The sequence below is a fragment of the Nicotiana sylvestris genome, chromosome 7, assembly GCF_000393655.2.
Source record: "Nicotiana sylvestris chromosome 7, ASM39365v2, whole genome shotgun sequence".
Classification (NCBI taxonomy): Eukaryota; Viridiplantae; Streptophyta; class Magnoliopsida; order Solanales; family Solanaceae; genus Nicotiana; species Nicotiana sylvestris.
Window position 1 is genome coordinate 7,566,089 of NC_091063.1, and position 17,236 is coordinate 7,583,324.

General features: G+C 37.0%; 1 non-coding gene across 1 annotated transcript; it reads right to left on the bottom strand.

The window, feature by feature from the left end:
• Nucleotides 1-82, bottom strand: TRNAS-GCU (transfer RNA serine (anticodon GCU)). Its single transcript has one exon. It is a non-coding gene; the product is annotated as a tRNA-Ser (tRNA).
• Nucleotides 83-17,236: the final 17,154 nt, after the last annotated feature.

The following is a 17,236-nucleotide window of genomic DNA, read 5'->3' on the forward strand; positions in this document are numbered from 1 at the left end:
CGTCGCCTGAGAGATTCGAACTCTCGCGGGGAAACCCCATGTACTTAGCAGGCACACGCCTTAACCACTCGGCCAAAGCGACTGTTGTTGACAATCAACCAATAGCTTAGATTATTGTTCTTTCTAGCTTATGTGACATATTTCACTCGATAGCACGTGCAAAAAGGTCTAGAAACAATTTTTTTACCTTCTCAAGATAAATTAAGGTCTGCGTATACATTACCCTTCTCATACCTCATTTGTGGAATTACTTTGGGCTTGTTATTATTGTAGTCCATGCAAAAAAAAAAAATGATTTTTTCTTCTTCTAAATTTGGAGATAACTTGAATTTAAACTTCTTATTTGTCCTCAACGACAAGCTTTTATAGCTATAAAAAATATTATGATATATTTAAGATAATAAATTTTATATCTTTTTCTCAAATTCTATGTCTATTCAAACATGATCAATTAAAATGAAACGGAAAAGGTAGATATATAAGAAAAACACCCAAATGGTTTTATAAAACTAGGCAGAGGGAGTAGTTTATAGAAGCAAAACACCAAAATAGCTAAATTTCTAGATGCACACATCACGGTGCTACAAAAGCAATAAAAAACATCTTTCCCATGCGAATGTTACACTATCTAACAAAAGTAGGAATTAGAAAGAGAGGGGGAAAAGGAATTGGAAAGAGAGAGAATAAAGCATCTTTAATTTCCCATGTAATTTATTATTAAAATTCATACATATAATAAGTGCTTAACTTGACTACTAATCGGATTTGGTGATTGTGACTTATAGTCGCATTAACGAATGACATTGCATTTAGTGAAGGTGACTTGTAAATCACAAAGACAAACGTGATTTATAAAACGCAATTTGCAATTACGATTTATAAAACGCAATTACACAATTCTTTCTCCGTTACTGTTCAACCTTAAGTTGCATTATCCGCTATGACGTTATAACTAGCAGTGAAGAGTTTTAACCAAAGTAAGCATTGCTATAAAATTTTAAGTGGAGAACTCATGAAGAAGGAAAAAAGAGAAGGATTACAGGCGAATTTAATGTTTATTAACATTGGGTGAAAATTATTAACATCCTCAATTTTACTTAAAAAATCAAACTACTACTTTAACTGTGCACAAATAAATGTTTCCATCCTCCTATTTCAATTGAATTTTTTAATGCTTATTTTACTCTCTAAATTATATCAGATTTTTCTCTCTTTCCTATGCAAATGTTACCGTCTAGGGGCGTAGAAACTAAACCGAAAAATCGCACCAAATCGAAAAGTCAATCAAACCGATTAACCTTCTCTCCCCCTCCCCCGTGCTAGGTTTGATTTGATTAAGTTTGGTATTGAGTAAAAAAAATCCGAACCAAACCGGCTTATAAATATATAATTTTAATTTTATATATACTTTTAAGACTTTATATAGAATTTTCTTTACAAAAATTCTAGAAATATTAGGAATTCGTACTCCATTTTTATTAACCTTAATAATGGGTTATATGATCACTTTCTTATCAAGTATTACTAAAATGCATCAATCTCTTTGTTCTTCCATGTTCATATGTCAAGATTTATTAAATTCTTATATTTTTTTTGAATTTGAAGTGGTATTTCGATAATCTAAAATTAAATAGGATATATTATTAATTAGGTATCATATTGAATTTTATATCTAATTATTAAATTCGTTTAACCTTGAAAGTATACATCAATGAAAAATTATTGTCAGACGACTAAAAAAGTAACTATCATGTGTTATTAACAAAATTCTCCCATAAAGATATTTTAATAGAACATATATTTGTCATTTTTTTTAATTTTGACTAAACATATATTTACTTATAAAAAAATTAACAAAGTAAGATTGAAAAAATATTCATGTTACAAAAAATCCGAAAAAATCAATAACCTGACAAAAACGAACCAATCCAAACTGATATTTGTATGAGTCAAAATTAGATCAGAGAAATTCGACACGCAGAGATATAAGGTCGAGGTCGGACAGTCATCAATACGGCCGAGGTCGGACAATCACCAATAGCCGAGGTCGGACAATCACCAATAACCGAGGTCGGACAGTCACCAATAAGGCCGAGGTCGGACAGTGATGAAATAGCTAGTTTGTTTTGGAATCCTCAAACTGAATATTTCCTCTAATTGTACTTTTTTAGGATTTTCTATGGATACCCCTTATAAATAGGAAGAGAGGACTTCCAGAAAGGGGGTGGTTCTCTCTCCCTCTCTCTCTCTCTAGAAAATATGTAAACATACCTCTTTAAAAAAATTAGAGGATCTGTGATCCGAGACCTTCATTAGATCTAAAAAGGGTCTTAAGGTTCTTGTATATGTTACCATTCGTCTTTATCAAATTAAAGAGGATACGCTCCACTCAAGATTTGGTGAATCTTTTCCTTTATTTACATTTTATTGTCATTTAATGTTACTTAATGCATCTTTTTTATGCTATTAAATCTGGCCATAATCACGGCCAATGTTTATATTCAGCTATATTTTTTTATTCATATTATTTATCTCAAATCTAGAGTTAATTATCTTTAACTAGGATTTACCCCTTCATCTTTGATTGATTTGTTCAAAAAGATTTTAATATCTTTTGAGTCAAACAATATTATTTATGTGATTTGATTGTAATAAAAATCAAACCAATTCGATCTACGTAAACCTCAATGTTACATTATCTAGCTAAAGCAGGAATTGGAAAGAGAGGAGCTTTATTTGATTTATGAGTCATGCATTTGCAGGCAACTAGGCAAAAAGCTCTCCTCGAACTTGTAAAAGTTTTCCCGTCCAATTGCCAAAGCATTTATAGGTTACAATTTACATCCATTTGCATAGCAGGAACTAAAGTCGTCTTTCACAAAATTTGAAGTATCAATTTTGTCTTCATATATCCCTTTTATTTTCTTGGTTCCAATTTGTTTATCAGAGCTGCTATTCGTCCAAACTCAGCGTGGCCCAACAATGATCACTGTCACGATCCGGATTTCTCATCCGCGATAGTTGTGATGGCGCCTACTCGTGAAAGCTAGGCAAGCCGCTTAATATAGAATCCTTAACTCTTTTATTTAGCCTTTTCTAACAATTTAAACTAACATGTGATTAACAGTGAAATATTAACGATAAATAGATACAAGCGGAAGACTTAATCTAATAAATTTACCATAACTAGTACAACAGTGCCAATATACATCTCTACCCAGAATCCGGTGTCACAATATTACGGACTGTTTACGAATTACTACATACAAATGTGTGAAAGGAAAGTACAATCTATCTCGGAAGCAAATGAAAACAGAATACATATAAGGCTAGAAGAGAACGTCGTGCCTATGGACGCCTGCAGGACTACCTCGGGATCTCTAGTTGGACTGAAGGCAGCCACCAATGCTACGGTCCAAAAGCTACCGCTCCGGGATCTGCACATAGTGCAGAGTGTAGTATCAGCACAACCGACTCCATGTGCCGGTAAGTGCCTGGCCTAACTCCGGCGAAGTAATGACGAGGCTAGGACCAGACTATCAAATAAACCTGCGCAGTTATATAATATACAACGAAAAATAAAACAAGAATAAACAAGTATAGATGGAAGGTGGTACATGTTGTGGGGAAATATCGATACCAACAGTAAATTAAGAGGAAAGCTTAAGAACAATTTAGAATTTATAGCAAAACAATAAGGACTCGTATCCAATCTAAAATCACTTCGTATTATCAATTGTTGCGGCACGCAACCCATTCCCAAAACATACTAACTCCGTTGCGGCATGCAACCTGATCCATAGCATTTATCACTGTTGCGGCGCGCAACCTGATCCAATTATATTATTGTTGCGGCGTACAACCCGATCCAAATATAATATTGTTGCGGCGTGCAACCCGATCCAAATATAATATTGTTGCGGCGTGCAACCCGATCCAAATATAATATTGTTGCGGCGTGCAACCCGGTCCAAATATACAATTCAACATTAATCACAACAAAAGTCCCGGCAAGGGATCAATAAAGAAACCACACTATCCCGGTAAGGAAATCGACAGTATAAGCAACTACGTCCCGGCAAGGAAAATCAACTATAACCAAACTTGTTCCAACATCTAACTACCTCAATTAGCACCAATACTCAATCATAAGTACTTCCCACGAGGATAATCATAATTCTTGCTCAACACAGAAAATCAACAACTTAGGCATTTGTAGGATTTATCAAGAACACAACACTTTCTATTTTAAGACTCACAGTCATGCTTGACACCAACGTATAGATACTTGTTGCCATGCCTATACATCGTACTCAACAAATAACATGTAGCACATAGGACAAAACTCCTAATCCCTCAAGCTAGGGTTAGACCAAACACTTACCTCGATGCCACAAACATAACTCAAACCTCTACTATCGCTTTACCTCGTGATTTCACCACCAATTCGCTCGTATCTAGCCACAAGTTACTTAATTACATCAATAAATGCTAAATGAATCAATTCTAATGCATGAAAATGAGTTTTCTAAAGTTTTACCCAAAAAGTCAAAAATCGCCCCCAGGCCTATATGGTCAAAACCCGAGGTTCGAACCAAAACCCGATTACCCATTCCCCTACGAACCCAAATATATAATTTATTTTGAAATCGGACCTCAAATCGAGGTCCAAATCCCCAATTTTTGAAAAACTTAGGTTCTACCCAAAACACCCAATTTCCCCAATGAAAATTATTGATTTTGAGTTAAAATCATGTGAAAAGATGTTAATGATTGAAGAAAACGAGTTAAAATTAACTTACAATCGATTTGGAAGAAGAGTTGTCTTTGAAAAATCGCCCAAGAGTGTTTTGGTTTTGAAAGAGTGTGAAAAATAGGAGATTTTCGGTTAAGTTATAAAATTGCAGGTTGCAGCTATGTGAATTGCGACCAGGGTTCGCAAACCCCGACCTCTGCTATGTTTGCATTTGCGAAGAGGTTCTCGCATTTGCGAGCTAGGAAATGCGACCAAAATATCGTATTTGCGACGATTGGCCACAAGCTGGTTGAACGCATTTGCGATTAAAATACTCTCAATTGCGAGATAGGCTGGCCTGGGCTACTTTCGCAATTGCGACATAAGTCCAAAAATCCACCCCGTGGCCTATCCAAAACTCACCCGAGCCATCGGGGCTCCAAACCAATCATGCACACCAACCTAAAAATATCGTACAGACTTGCTCATGAATTCAAGTCACCAAAATAACATCAACAACTTTGAATTTAGCATCAAAATCATGAAATTTTCTTAAGAACTCCAAATTTCCATTTTTTCTCAAAAATGATCCGATTCACGTCGTTTCAAGTCCGTTTCTTACAAAATTTCACAGACTTACCTTAAATCACATATAAGACCTGTATCAGGCACCGGAACCAAAATACGTGCCCGATACCATCAATTTTTAATCACAATTTATTTCCAAATCTCATAAATAATTTCAGAAAATAATTTTCGTTAAAAATTCTTTTCTGGGGCTTGGGACCTCGGAATTTGATTCTGGGCATACACCCAAGTCATATATTTTCCTACGGACCCTCAGGGACCGTCAAATCACGGGTTCGGGTTCGTTTATCCAAAATTTTGACCGAAGTCAACTTAAATATATTTTAAAATCAAAATTCATCATTTTTCACAGATTTTCACATAATAGCTTTCCGTCTATGCACTCGGACTGCGCATGTAAATCGAGGTAATGCCGAAAGAGGTTTTTAAGGCCTCAGAATGCAAAATTTACTTTTAACACAAGTAATAATCTTTTGGGTCATCACAACCACACTGGTGAAATACCATTAAAGCCCTTCATTTCTCATTTGACTTAATAGCCATTTTTCCCTCCAAAATTAGTTAATAAATATTGATTATCCCAAAATATTGATCCCATAAATTAACATTCTCTCATGTGAATATCAACCAACTTTGTATGTATATCTATATTATTACGTATTTATTTTATTTTTTAAATAAAATTATATGGATGGGATTATCAAAAGCCTTCGTATACACATACATATACTATTACGTATTTTTAAAAAAAATATAATTTATATGATAGGAAGATCAAAAGTCTAGTATCTATACATAATATTATTTTTTATATGGTATACAAACTTATAATAGCCCTTTGATGAGATAGTTGTCAAATAGCCCTTTGATGAGGTAGCTGTAATAATAATAGTTGTAAGTTCTCTCTCTCAATGCTCTCGGCGTAAGTTAGTCTAACCTACACTGGTGTGATAATGGTAGGGGCGAGAGGCAGGGGTGGTGGCCAAGGAAGAGGACGAGGTCGACCACGAAAGATACCGATTGATAATTTTGAAATTACAGCAGGAAACAATGAAGTTTCAAAGGAAGATGAGGAAGATGTGATTGTCGCACCTCCTTTTCACCGCGCCCGTGGGGCGCGTGGGGAGTTTTCTCCAATTGAAGGACAGTCGAAACGAGATTTATTTAATTATTTCAGAGTCGCCGCCTGGGAATTTTAAGGCGTCCCAAGTCACCTGTTTTAATCCCTGAATCGAGGAGAATATGACTCTGTTTATTATTCTGCGAACCAGAAATCCTGAGTAAGGAATTCTGTTAATCCGGAAGAAGGTGTTAGGCATTTCCGAATTCCGTGGTTCTAGCACGGTCGCTTAACTGTTTTTATTATTGGCTTAATTATCTTGATTTTACTAAATACGTTTTTATTGCATGATTTGGCTACTGCTTTTTACTTATTGTTTACAATTATATGGACGAATTACGCGTACGTATATTCGTATTCTATATTTTTTATAATTACTGGGAATTGTGCCACGCGTACGTGTACACAATAAAATTGTCCATGTTATAGTTTTTATAAAAAATATATATTAAAAATAAAATCAGGAACATCATCACTCTTTTTATTTAGAATATGAACTGCACACCTCGGGTTATATGAAATTATTTTAACATCCTTGGAAAAATCCCTTTCTTAAATATTCGCTCGAAATTGCGCGTACGCATAATCCGAATTTGCTTTTTAAAAAAAAATATAATCAGGGTACGCGAACGCATCCCTAATTGCGTAAAATTTTTGTAATAATATTATGGATTTTCCACAAAATTATTTATTATATCTACACATTTTTTATATGAAATTCCTGTAAAATTCATATTTTAGGGGATGCCTTTAAATTCTTAAAAGAATTCATAATTTATTAAGTATTGCCCGTTGACTATAATTTCCGAGTATTAATTATGTTCATCCCAAGACTATTCAAATTCAAAGTAAAATAAGAACATGATTAATACTATTCTTCACAAATACAACATATACATATACCAAAGGATGAATGCCATATGAAACTCACAAAAATAATTTATGAAGGGAAGAAGTATTTTTGAACAATTTTTATTTATTTTAATTAATGCAAATTCTACTTTTATTTACCATTGATATAAAGTGTTGCGATTTGTTCTTATACATATCACCTCATTCTCACATGCTTGTTTTTGATCCAGAATTATAATTGCTCAGTTTATTTATAACGATAAATAATCAAATTGATGAGAAAAGAGTTATTATTCAAATTGATTCAATTCGAATTGTATTACATACAACATAGTTGTACGCCTAAACATTCATAATATTCTTAACATCATGACGAGCTATACCAACTCACTTTACTCATATGATTATACCTGTCGTCATACCATATAATAACTTATACTAATCTAAACAAAATCATATTTGTTACAAGATATACTACTAATGTAACTTCTTAATATTTTCATTCTACTTTACATTTAGCTAATGGTATTATGGGATGTAATCAATGGCCCATTTTTATGCCTTACTCCCTGTTTTGACAATTCACATATACCTATACCAATGAGATTTCGGAATGGCTAACATTATTACAAAGCTTTATATGAATTTCAAAATAAGACAATTAACTCATAGCTATCAAATTGAATTCACTACTAGTTAACTAACATGAAACAAAAAAATGAAATTTAAACTAATGAACTTGGACAATTGGAAACAGAATTGCAATTCAGGCTTCATGGATTTGTCATGTTGAATCTCTTTTCAACATAAAATTCAAAAGATAAGTACCTGGAAATGAAGGTAGAAGAAGTAAATTTCAGCAGTAGCAGCAGTAACAAAATACTGGCAGAATATCAGTATTTCCACAGATTTGAGCAATAACAAGACCCGAGAAACCCAGATTCACAAGAGTAAAGCTTCTTAAAGAACTTCAGATTTTAAAACCAAATAGTATCAGTACACAGACCCGGACAGATTCCAAAAAGAACAACAAAGTTTCGGATTTTTTCTTTTTCTTTTCTATTTTTTCTGTTTCAGCTTCACTGTGTGTGTGTGTGTGCAAATACTTTCTTTTCTATTTCTTTTTCTGAAAGAGCTCCTAAATCAGATTTCTTCTCCTTTCAAAATCAGATTTTTCTTCTTAAAATCTTTCTGTTTTAAAATCTGCCTCTATCAGATTTTTCTCTTTCAAAATGTGCTCTCCAGCTCTCTCTGAAAACTGATCTCTCTTTCAAAATCTCTCTGAAAAACTCCTCCCCAAATCAGTCCCAATCCCCTCTATCTTATACAGGGCTGTCCCCCCTTTTTTAAGTGCTGCCCGGACCCCTTTCTTCTTTTTAAAATCAGAAAATCCCATTAAAAATCTGCTTTTACTACTTTAAGTCCCATTAAGTGATCTTTTTCCTGATTTTCAGCAGCCCATTACCCTTTTTTTCCCATTATCACACTAAATAATAGCCATTAACTTTCTACTTTCAGCCCACTACTCTTATCACATTACCCTACTGTTTCTATCCCAGAAATACCCTTGAAAATCCTACTGTAATTACAGTTTTTTAAACTAAAATTCAGAATCTGATACAAAACAGATTAAAAATCTGTTCAAACCTAACTATCAACCTGAATTAAAACAGCTAACCAATTCTCTTAAGTTCTGGACTGAATATTAACTGAGAATGGACTTTTTCTAACACAATGGTATCTAATCAATACTTGTGAAATTGAGTTTAAACCTAACATCACAACAACATCACACAGAATTCAGTACAATAATTCAAACTGAACTTCAACTTTTGAACTAAAATCAAACAAACAGGAGCATTGTCAATATACTGACAATGCCCTGAAACTTAATGTTCAGGAAACAATATACATACAACATTTATTCTGACAGACCTATTGATTTACAAACGAGTATTAATTAAACTGATTATCTACAACATTTGTCAACAAACAGTCTATAGAAACAGATTGTTTTCAATCAGTATTATCATAAACGAGAATTCATAATATAACTAATCGACGAACTTAATCGAGTCGATTACACACATTGTAAATAATCATACTGGCAGAAACAATGGTATAATTTGGATCAAATAGACGGGTATAAGGCAGAATCACAGAATTGACTAGAAAATTATGAAAAATTAAACAGACTAATGAAACAAACATATAATACACGTAGAATACACATAAGAAAAAATAAAAAAAAATAATACCTCTGACCCTTCAAATATATTCCGACTTGGACTCAACTTGGATTCGGAATTTGTTTGAAATCAAACAGACCTTAGTCGAAGTATTTTCCACTGAAAATACTTCGACTAAGGTCGATTAAACCTCAATCTTTTAATCAATTTGGACAAAAATCCAGAAGTTTGGTATTTCTAGGGTTCCTGAAGGTTCGATTTGAGACCTAATCATTTCTGGTTAGATTCGAGGGAAACCAAATACGACACAAGGGTGAGGGAAGCCTAGGGGTTATTTGGTGTCACTTTGGAACAGATCTGGGTAAGTTTTTGTTTGGCTCGAATCTTCAAAAGAAGATTCGAGAAGCTCTGAAGTGATTCGAGCCAAACAAACACCGGATCCATAACGAGGCATGCTAGGGGGTGCTATGGTGTTAACTAGGGGCTGTTTGGTTTAGATCTAAGTTTGGCTCGAATCTTCAAATGAAGATTCGAGAACCTTCAGGAAGATTCGAGCCAAGCGGCTAACATATTCGGATAGAGGGTGTTCAGGGGGTTCTGGGGTGTTAAGGTGGTGACCGGCGGCGTTGATGCCGCCGGGTTTCAGGCGGTGGGGAATAAGGGCGGCTAGGGTTAGGGGGGTCTGAGGAAGGTGATGATGAACAGTGGAGAGGGGGGGTTTAGTTATGGGGGCCGGGGTAAGGATTATGGGCTTATATAGGGACGGGGTGGGTTGATGCTGACCGTCAGATCTAATAGGATGAGTGGTCAGGATTTATTCACTTAACCAAACGACGTCGTTTAGCTTAAGTTTGGGGGAACGGGTTGAACCGGGTGTTGGATCGGGTAAGGATTGTGGGTTAGGGTGATGAGATCTCATCCGTTGATTGGATTTGATCGAACGGTCCATGATGAACCACGACCAAATGTTGTCGTTTTGACTCTTTTGGACTGGACCGGACCTGGGCTGTTTGGATTGGCTGTAGGGAGGGGTTAACTCGATTTGGGCCTGGATTTTAATCCCGGCCCGATTTTGTGTATATATATATATTTCATTTTTTCTAATTTAAATTTCTAATTTTAATTATAAAACAATTTTAACTTCACAAAAATATATTAATTACTCTATAACAATTATTTAACACATAGACAAAACATCAATCACACAGTGGAATATTTAAAATAGAACTATTGCATATTTTTGTGATTTTATTTAAATTATCTTTTAAATGCATAATTAAATCCTATATGCATGCAACATGTATTTTATTTTATTTTTCATTTTATTTATGACAAAGTAAACATTTATGGTCATAACACAAATATTTAACACCACGCAAATTCAAAAATTACACAGTAAAAGAAATTTATTTTATTTTTTGATTGATTTATTTTGGAGTAGTTTTCGTGAGGCAAAAATCACGTGCTCACAGCTGCCCCTCTTTGTGCGGAAACTCGAAGAGTTTTCGTGCAAAGATAAAGTGAGCGGATACGAGCGATTTTTGCCCGTTCAAATACTCCGTGGGAAGCATTTTTTGAAAGATTTGACCGAACCTCTGCTTCAAAGGTTTCCTACATATCCTTGGCTATAAAGGAATCAGGTCAATGTAGTTCGGGAAGTTTTTGGTAGCTGGGACTACCGTGGGACTGTGATGTTACTACTGCTTCGTGCTGTTTTTACTGCTTGCTGACCTCCTTAACACACCTTACTTCAAAGGTAATACAAAAAAGCTAAACTAGACTAGGGTACATGAATTATAAAAATCTTATCTAGATCATGCCCTTGCGTTTCTTGTTGTCTTGATATCTTGGTGACTCTTGGGCATTTGGCTTATTCCGTATTCCTTTTCATTGTGTCCCGTATTTTCTTCTGGGACTCTTGTTGTTTCTTGTTGGGGATTTTGTTGGACTCTTCTGCTTTATTGATTCTAAATGTGCTCCTTTACCATATGAGCGGGCTTTTGATTTTAAAACTTCAATTGCATTCCCTCGTTCTCCAGGTGGGTGCCTTGACTGCTTCTTTTCTTTCTTCATCCTCATTCTCCAGGTGGACGCCTGATTGCTTCTTTTCTTTCTTCATCCTCATTCTCCAGGTGGACGCCTGACTTCTTTTTAACTTCTTCATCCTTGTTTTCCAGGTGGATGCCTGACTTCTTTTTAACTTCTTCATCCTTGTTTTCCAGGTGGACGCCTGACTTCTTCAAATCTCATCCTCATTCTCCAGGTGGACGCCTGACTTCTTCAATTCTTTGTCCTCATTCTCTAGGTGGACGCCTGACTTCTTCAATTCTCATCCTCATTCTCCAGGTGGACGCCTGACTTCCTTAATTCTCATCCTCATTCTCCAGGTGGACGCCTGACTTCTTTAATTCTCATCTTCATTCTCCAGGTGGACGCCTGACTTCTTTAATTCTTCATCCTCATTCTCCAGGTGGACGCCTGACTTCTTTAATTCTTCATCCTCATTCTCCAGGTGGACGCTTGACTTCTTTAATTCTTCATCCTCATTCTCCAGGTGGACGCCTGACTTCTTCAATTCTTATCCTCATTCTCCAGGTGGACGCCTGACTTCTTCTAATTCTCATCCTCATTCTCCAGGTGGACGCCTGACTTCTTTAATTCTCATCCTCATTCTCCAGGTGGACGCCTGACTTCTTTAATTCTTCATCCTCATTCTCCAGGTGGACGCCTGACTTCTTTAATTCTTCATCCTCATTCTCCAGGTGGACGCCTGACTTCTTCAATTCTCATCCTCATTCTCCAGGTGGACGCCTGACTTCTTCTTTTTCTCATCCTCATTCTCCAGGTGGACGCCTGACTTCTTTAATTCTCATCCTCATTCTCCAGGTGGACGCCTGACTTCTTCTTTTTCTCATCCTCATTCTCCAGGTGGACGCCTGACTTCTTCTTTTTCTCATCCTCATTCTCCAGGTGGACGCCTGACTTCTTCTATTCTCATCCTCATTCTCCAGGTGGACGCCTGACTTCTTCTATTCTCATCCTCATTCTCCAGGTGGACGCCTGACTTCTTCTATTCTCATCCTCATTCTCCAGGTGGACGCCTGACTTCTTTAATTCTCATCCTCATTCTCCAGGTGGACGCCTGACTTCTTTAATTCTTCATCCTCATTCTCCAGGTGGACGCCTGACTTCTTTAATTCTTCATCCTCATTCTCCAGGTGGACGCCTGACTTCTTCAATTCTTTACCAGGTATTTCCTGACACAAATATTGTATTTGCCCCTGTTTTAAATCAAAGAAAACTTCGTTAGTTTAAAGCAGGGTGGTTAACTGGGGTATTCTTGCCGATGGTGAGGTTTCTCTTCGTCTCTCTTTATTGCCTTGGAATGGTTGAAAAAGACTTTTTTGTCTTTGTAATTGATCTTTGACTATAGGATTCCCCTCTGTATGTTTTCCTTCAAACCCTTTTAACTGTAATCATATGTCCCTTCTAACTTTGCTGATCCACTTTTGATTTCACCTTTTTTATGCCCATATTTTTTATCTCCCACCTTTCATGGCCGTATCATGTAACCTTGAATCTTGGTAGTATACCTTGACATTCCTTCTTATTTGTTTGGATTAAAACTTATCTCAAAGCTTTTTAGAAAAGTAAGATTATTAGTGACGAAACACGCTGATTTCGACAATTATAGAATGAAAAGAAAAATCCAAGTTTGGATGATTGTTGGAGAAAGAATAAAAACTTATCTGATTGGAGTTACTGATGCCAATGATCAGGGTATGCATTTCGGATTAATCAACCCAGTCTTTTAATCAATCTCCTCTTAATTGTCTTATTTTTTGTTTTCCCCAAAATTTCCATAATCCATCTTCACAGACCTGTTGGACTTGCAATATCTCAAAGAGTTTTCACCGACAAACCTTCCTCATTTGTTCATTTCTCACTTCCTTTTCGCCTTATGGTGCCTACGAAGGTTTTCACCAATAAGACTCTCTCATTTTTACTTTTCTCTCAACTTCCGTCGCCTTATGGTGCCCGTGTGGGTTTTCACCTATAAGACTCTCTCATTTTTACTTTCTTTTCTTGTTTGTACCAGAGTGTTATGAACCATCTTCATTTGCTTGTCTCAGCATTTTTCTAAGATTGATCGAAAGGTCTTTTTGGTATGGGGTTAGAAATGGAAAAGGTATTAAAAGCTAAATAGCTTTGGTATGGGTTTAAAATTACAACTCTTGGAATCTTTTCTTATTTCCAATACAATTCCTGCCTCAGTTTCTTGATTGGGGTCTCTTAATGTTTCTTTTCGTGCACATTGTGTATGTTGTGCACCCTACGACCGAGCCGTGAGACGCCTACATATCCTTCTTTGAGGAATCAGCTCAAACGTAGTTCACTAAATAATAGTGATGTTTTTTTTTGTTTTTTTTTTATTTGATTTCCATTGCTTCCAAGAGGGGGTAGGAAAGAAACAAGTATGGCTCAAAGGGGGGAAACAAAAGGGTATAGTGTTTGGATAGCAGAATAAATTGCCTTTGTCATTCCAATCTTCGAAATAATGCTAAATACAAACATTCAAAAAATTTATGCATAATATCTCTTGACCGCGTCAGAATTGATTGCCATGTCTATGCATTTGCCTTCAATGTCTGTTAAGCATAGTGCACCATTTGATAATACTCTGGTCACAATGAATGGTCCTTGCCAATTCGGGGCAAATTTGCCTTTTGCCTCAACCTGATGTGGAAGAATACGTTTCAGCACATGCTGACCCACTTCAAACTTCCGTGGACGCACCTTTTTGTTGTATGCTCTTTCTATTCTTCTTTGATATAATTGACCATGACATACTGCGGCCAATCGTTTTTCATCAATCAAGTTTAACTGTTCCAGACGGGTTTTGACCCATTCATCATCATCAATCTTTGCTTCGGCGATGATCCGAAGGGAAGGAATCTCAACTTCTGCAGGAATTACTGCTTTAGTGCCATATACCAACAAGTAAGGAGTTGCTCCTACTGAAGTGCGCACAGTAGTGCGATATCCCAATAATGCAAATGGTAATTTTTCATGCCATTGTTTTGAACCTTCTACCATTTTCCGAAGTATCTTCTTTATGTTTTTGTTGGCTGCCTCTACTGCTCCATTCGCCTTGGGCCGATATGGGGTAGAGTTGCGATGTGTAATCTTAAACTGTTGACATACTTCCTTCATTAAGTTGCTGTTAAGATTAGCACCGTTATCTGTGATGATCACCTTCGGGATTCCGAATCGACATATGATATTTGAGTGGACAAAATCGACCACAGCTTTCTTGGTCACTGATTTGAATGTCTTGGCCTCAACCCATTTGGTAAAATAATCAATAGCTACCAGAATGAACCTGTGCCCATTGGATGCTGCCGGCTCAATTGGTCCAATCACATCCATGCCCCAGGCAACGAAGGGCCATGGTGCCGACATTGTGTGCAACTCGGATGGTGGAGAATGAATCAAATCTCCGTGTATTTGGCATTGATGACACTTGCGCACAAAACTGATACAATCTCGCTCCATGGTAAGCCAATAGTAACCGGCTCGGAGGATTTTCTTTGCCAACACATATCCACTCATGTGGGGTCCGCAAACTCCTGAATGTACTTCAGACATGACAGTTGTAGCTTGTCTGGCATCTATGCATCTTAATAATCCAAGATCTGGTGTTCTTTTATACAAAACTCCTCCGCTTAAGAAGAATCCATTTGCCAATCGCCTAATGGTCCTCTTTTGATCTCCTGTGGCTTGTGCGGGATATATCCCCATTCTGATATACTCCTTGATGTCGTGGAACCATGGTTCACCATCAAATTCTTCTTCAACCATATTGCAATAAGCGTGCTGATCGTGGACTTGAATATGTATTGGATCTACATAAGCTTTGTCCGGATGGTGCAACATTGATGCCAGGGTAGCCAATGCATCGGCAACCTCATTATGGATTCTTGGAATATGTTGGAATTCCACTGATTGAAACCGCTGACAAAGATCATGTAGACATTGTCGGTATGGTATGAGCTTCAAGTCTCGGGTTTCCCATTCTCCTTGAATTTGATGTACCAAAAGATCCGAATCTCCCATGACTAAGATTTCTCGGATACCCATGTCGGCGGCTAGCCTTAACCCCAAAATGCAAGCTTCATATTCAGCCATATTATTGGTGCAATAAAATCGTAATTGAGCCGTAACAGGATAGTGATGCCCTGTTTCAGAAATGATTACAGCTCCTATCCCGACTCCTTTCGTGTTAGCGACTCCATCAAAGAAAAGTTTCCAACCACGTTTTTCAATTCTCTCCATCTCATTGATATGCATTGTTTCTTCATCAGGAAAATAAGTTTTCAACGGCACATATTCCTCATCGACCAGGTTTTCAGCTAAATGATCGGCCAGTGCTTGGGCTTTCATTGCAGTTCGAGTCACATAGATGATGTCAAATTCTGTGAGCAATATCTGCCACTTTGCAAGTCTTCCCGTTGGCATAGGCTTTTGAAAAATGTATTTCAATGGATCCAACCGAGAAATGAGGTAAGTAGTGTAGGATGACAAATAGTGTTTCAATTTTTGAGCTACCCATGTTAGGGCGCAACATGTCTTTTCCAGATGAGTATACTTAACCTCATAAGCTGTGAACTTCTTGCTAAGGTAGTAGATGGCCTGTTCTTTTCTGCCAGTGAGGTCATGTTGCCCCAATACACAACCAAATGAATTTTCCAAAACCGTCAAGTAAAGAATCAAAGGTCTTCCTGGCTCTGGCGGGACCAACACGGGTGGGTTTGACAAGTACCCTTTTATTTTATCGAACGCTTCTTGACACTCATCGGTCCATTTGACCGCAACATCCTTTTTTAACAATTTGAAAATTGGCTCACAGGTTGTTGTGAGCTGAGCAATAAACCTGCTGATGTAATTTAACCTTCCCAACAAACTCATTACTTCAGTTTTGTTTCTTGGAGGTGGCAGTTCTTGGATGGCTTTGATCTTTGATGGGTCTAGCTCGATGCCTCGTCGACTGACTATGAATCCCAGCAACTTTCCAGATGGAACTCCAAATGCGCACTTGGCAGGGTTAAGCTTGAGGTTGTACCTGCGAAGTCTTAAGAAGAACTTCCTCAAATCCCCAACGTGGTCGGCCTGATGCTTTGATTTTATGATCACATCGTCCACGTATACCTCAATCTCCTTGTGTATCATATCATGAAACACTGTGGTCATTGCTCTCATATAGGTTGCTCCGGCGTTCTTTAAACCGAATGGCATTACCCGGTAGCAATAAGTTCCCCATGGTGTGATGAATGCCGTCTTTTCTGCATCTTCTTCATCCATTAGAATTTGATGATACCCGGCATAACAATCCACGAAAGACCCTATATCATGCTTGGCACAATTGTCGATCAAAATATGGATATTGGGTAATGGGAAATTATCCTTTGGACTTGCTTTGTTGAGATTGCGATAGTCGACGCATACTCTAATTTTGCCGTCTTTCTTTGGTACAGGAACGATATTAGCCAACCAAACAGGATATCGAGTGACTCGAATGACCTTTGCTTCCAATTGTTTGGTGATTTCTTCCTTAATTCTCACACTCATGTCAGGCTTGAATTTTCTCAGCCTCTGCTTGACAGGAGGCACCGTTGGATCGGTGGGCAATTTGTGAACCACTAAATCAGTGCTCAGGCCCGGCATGTCGTCATACGACCATGCAAAAACATC